Genomic DNA, 4,917 nt, shown 5'->3' with positions numbered 1-4,917 from the left:
GTCCTCGACGGTCAAATCCATCTTTAGCCACTCACCAATGGCGGCTATCTATAGCAAATTATTCACCGAATTGGGCATCAGCTGCCTTATCACTATCTCGAAGTAGGAAAGCACTTTCGAAGCCAATCGCGGCAACGAAAACTTCAAATCGGCCATCAAAAATATTTCATACAAGGCAAACCAGTAGTCCCTCGGCTCATCCACCCTCTCATTCCCATCTGAAGCCCAAAGCTCCACATGTTCCGGATTCCCATATTGCGTCTGCCATGCCCTTACATCCTCCGCCGTCACAACGGATGCATTGTCATCGTCCAAACAGCACCAGCCTTAATAAATTCCCTCATCATCAATTTTCAACTCCTCACGTCGAGCTGCTCATAGATTAAGGCTACGAGCAGCGCCCAGGGAGTTCGGCTGCCCAACAACCACAATGTCTGATGAAGAGGACGAACAAAATATTTCAAAAAATTCAGCCATTGTCACAGGTAAGTTCGTTCCTTTCGATTTTCCTTTACTAAATTGTGTTTTGTAGGTCCTAGCAACAACCAAACATACAAAGAACAACAAGGGAAAAACTCAACATGGGTTCGGCCGAAATTCATAAAAATCAAAGGAAACCTTCGATCAATTTCTTCCTAAATCATTCAATCATGGAATTCAATGTATGGGTAATGGAATTTCAATAATAAGAAAGTCAAAAGAGGCCAAGAAACTGCAGGCTTACCTCAAAACACGACGGCAGAACTCAGAGTCGCGCGAACGAAAGAACGTCGAAACGGGAAAAGCGACGGTGGGGAAAACTGACAAATGGCAACATCGTGAGGATCGTCAATGGCGATTGTAGATCGGCAAAGTATGGAGAGGCTTCGAGCGAGAGGAAGCTTTACGGGGGCGAAAGGAAAATGTGAAGAAGAACAAAATTTTTTGAAGAGGGAAACTTGAAGATTTTTCTAGCATTTAATCGGTTAACTTCCCATTTTTCAAACAAACAGGTGAAATACATTAATCTCTATCGGCCTAGATCAATTCAGCAGCCCCTCATTATGATGTTGCCTCCTATTTTTGCGCCTAGGTTGTCACACCACACGCATGTCTCGTTAGCGATTATCTCAACCGCCAGCCATCTGCAGCACACCACATCAGGCACTCGAACGGAGGCTATACTTCGGGCGACTCACGAATATCAACGAGTTGCAGGAACCACACGCGAGCCACCAACGTCATCCGAATTCGTCCAGGGCCTCTTGAATGTTCAAACGAGTAGCCGAAGACGATGTCAGCTAACAGATCACACGAACTACCGTTGAAGCCGATTATCATTGACTATAGAGTGGGGGACTAACTGTTAAGGTCAAATTTCGTTCCTCATTTCTTATTTTACACATGTCCTCATATGTCTCAGAGAATGAGGCTGAATCATGAAATCGGCTGCCACATCAGCATCTTGAGATTATGGACTGATTTCATCATTAAATTAGCACCAAACCGTGGAATCTTGCCCAGAAAAGCTAAACGGAAAGTCAATTACACCTAGACTTGCTCCCTAAACCATCTCCTTACAAGGAAAGAATCTTTAATCAAAAGTCAAAGGGAAAACTTGCTCTAAATCATTTTTCCAGCAATCAAAGCCTATTTTTACAGCCTTTGCACGACCACAAAGGGACGACTCACAGGCCATCTCCTTTCTCACATTTTCCTAGAAGCTTTCCACAGTTTTCTAGACATTCTACTTTATTTCTACATATTCTCCCGATATTTACGGATATCTTCATTGTATTCATCTTCTACAATCATAGTGGAACCATCGAAGATACTACAATGGACGTGTCATGGGTTATTAGGAGAACCACTATAAATTTATGTGTCTCACTATTTTTATTTTATGTTTCTTTGTTTATTTTCTCTGCGATCACGATAAAATATAATCATCTGAATTCAGTCATTAGCCTCCTAATAAATTTAATTGTAGATTTCTCCCTCTACAATTTTGATAATTGTTTTTTTTTTCCCGAGCAAGTATTTAACAAATTAGTTTGAAGAATAAAGCAGTATATATAGACCTAGCAGATAAATATCAATAGTTTTTCTTTCCCAAAACTTGAATTTCTCTTGTTATTTTTTAGAACTTTATAAATCAGCCGTATCTTTTCTAATTGCTGTTTTTGTCCTCACAGTATTGAATATGACTAGAATGAAACATTGGTGGTGGGTCATGAGTAGACATTACCCATACCCATACAAAAAACGGAATAATATTGGCAATTGCGTAAAAATTTCATGAACCAATTAATGAATTTAATATAAGGTTATAAGGTTGTAAATGAAATTAATAAATTATCATTGGGCTTGTGATTGATAGAACTTTGCTATCACGGCTGGTTAGTGGTCAGAGTGGGACCACTGCCCATGCCGTTGCGGCTAAACGGCACCAGGCCTTTAGATCTCAGCTGTTGGACTGAAGAGAGTGAAATTTATAATTAAATTTGTTAGAGGCCCGTGAGTGAATTCGGATGATTAGAGTGTTAGTGATCACGGGTAAAAATAAATAGATAAAAAAAATAAAAGGAGCAGGATACAAAAATTTATAGTGATTCTCTTGATAATTCAGGATACATTCACTTTAAGGTTTTTTGATAGTTTCACTGTGAATATTGATAAATAATATAATCATGATCTCTGTAAATATCAGAAAAATACTGTAAAGAATACTGAAAAAGTATGAGAAATATTATAGAAAGCGTCTAGGAATGTGTGCAAAAGGGTGTAGTCGTGCTCTAGGGTGCGTGAATATGTGTCTCCTCCTTTCCTTGGATGTGTATTCCTCCATTTATAGACCTTGATTGCTGAATATTTGATTTAAAGCAAGTTTCTCCTTTGATTTTTGATTGAAGATCCTTTCCTTGTGGAGAAATTGTTTAGGGAGCAAGTTTAGGTAGATATTGACTTTCCCTTTTCATTTTTTGAGGCAAGATCTCACGGAATATGGCTGCTGTAATGGTGGAATTAATACTAATGAGACGTTTGGTTCATAGATTAGAATTATGTGATTAGAATCATTTTTGATTTACGTGTATTTTTTGTGAGAGAAAATACTGTAGCGAACCATGAACCATGATTCAAATCATGGTTTGAATCCTCCAACCAAACATTCCCTAAAATTCGGATGTTGAGCTAGCAACCCCACGGCTGGACTAGTCATTCAAATAGCAGACCACTAGACTGATTGTTCGGACAGCCGACCCTGTTGACGACTGGTGGGTCATTTCTGATAGCCGATTTTGTGATTCAATCCCATTCTTCGAGAATTGTGTTGACACGTGTATGGTGAAAAATGAGGTACAAAATTTGGCCTCAACAGGGACATAATAAATTTTCCTTTCTTTTGTTTTTTTTTTGTTTTTTCAAAGAGAATTATGTAACGTGCTATGGAAAAGAAAAATGGTCTATTAATATTACATAGTTTTAAATAATCAGTTAGTTTTAAATTAAAAAAATACTTCAATTTGTCTTATAGGTTTCTTGATCTTAGTCAATTAATTTTTTTTTTTCTATCGACTGCAGTGGTTGTGTTGAAAGAGGGTTATTTGTGCTCGATATTTAGTGTCTATTGAGTATTATGGTGTTGAAACTCAGTGCATGTTTCTACCCCTTGAGTGTTTCATTCGAATTCACTAGTTGATCCGATTGATGTTCAGGGTCAAAAATCCTTTTATTTTAGGGTCTGTTATATCTACATCTATATCAGCAGTTGTAGTTTTGTGATTTGGAATGTAATTTTTTGTTAAAAAACGAAATTGCACAAATAAGAATAAAATAAAAAGTATGTTAGTTTTATTGGCGCACTCTATTAACTCTTCATATTCCGCTTTTAAATACAACCTTACATAATTTTAAAATAATTTAATATTTTACTACACATCCCTATAATTCTAAAATTACCCCTAATATTTTCATGATAATTCTTACTCTCAAGTCTCAACTACTTTATTTTTTTGTCCGAACGCATCATCTCATTTTTCTTTATTTTAATATTCCCGTTTCTCTATCTCTTTATTTTTGTTATTGTTGAAGCTTTAGGCACGAAGTAATTGTTTCATGCTTAAAGAAATTTATAAATAAAAAATTATGTATTATTACATTTTTCCAAAAAATTATTTACTTTTACATTTACTAATTTAACTAAAGAATTTGATCCTCCCCGCTGCAAATATATAAAAGTATGTATATGTAAGAGAAATAAAATGATAGGTGCAAAAAGAAAGAGAAGGAGAAGATCAGAACATTGAAGGAAACATGAAATCGTTGGTGAGGAAAGAAAAATGTAGTTGAGAAGTAATAATCTTATGAAAAAGTTGGGGGTAATTTTAAAATTACTGACGCATTTAATATATAAACTAATCATTAATTTGGTGTGTATTTAGATTAGGGTGTGAGAGTCAAGAAAAGTGTGTCAATGAAACCATCATTCTTTTTTTTTTTTTTTTCGCTAAAGGATGAAAACAGGCATGAATTGTTTTTTTTTTTTTTTTTATATATTATTATTATTTAATATCTAATTTCGGATCATCATGGATTTACTTAGAAGAAGAATACCCTGAGAAAGCTGGATGCTTTGGCGTTACTTTGGTCTACAGTGAAGTTTGAGCTGTAGCAATCTTCTAAATCTGGTATCCAAAGCCACATTTCATTGGCCTCTCACGGAAAAGGGATAAGAGGGAACAAATAAAAAAGACGAATGCTGGGTGTTAAAGATTTGTTTTCATATATCTTCTATGATAAATTTCATTTTTTCTGTCCCAGTCACAAAAATTAATAGAAGACGATAATTACATTTGAAGGGGAAGTGATCGAGTTCAATGAAAATTTAAAGGAATGGGAAAAATTAGACAAATCTTTAAATTTAAGAGCTACAAATGT

Source organism: Morus notabilis, unplaced genomic scaffold (assembly GCF_000414095.1).
Source record: "Morus notabilis unplaced genomic scaffold, ASM41409v2 Scaffold203, whole genome shotgun sequence".
NCBI lineage: Eukaryota > Viridiplantae > Streptophyta > Magnoliopsida > Rosales > Moraceae > Morus > Morus notabilis.
Note: the sequence above shows the minus strand (reverse complement) of the source record.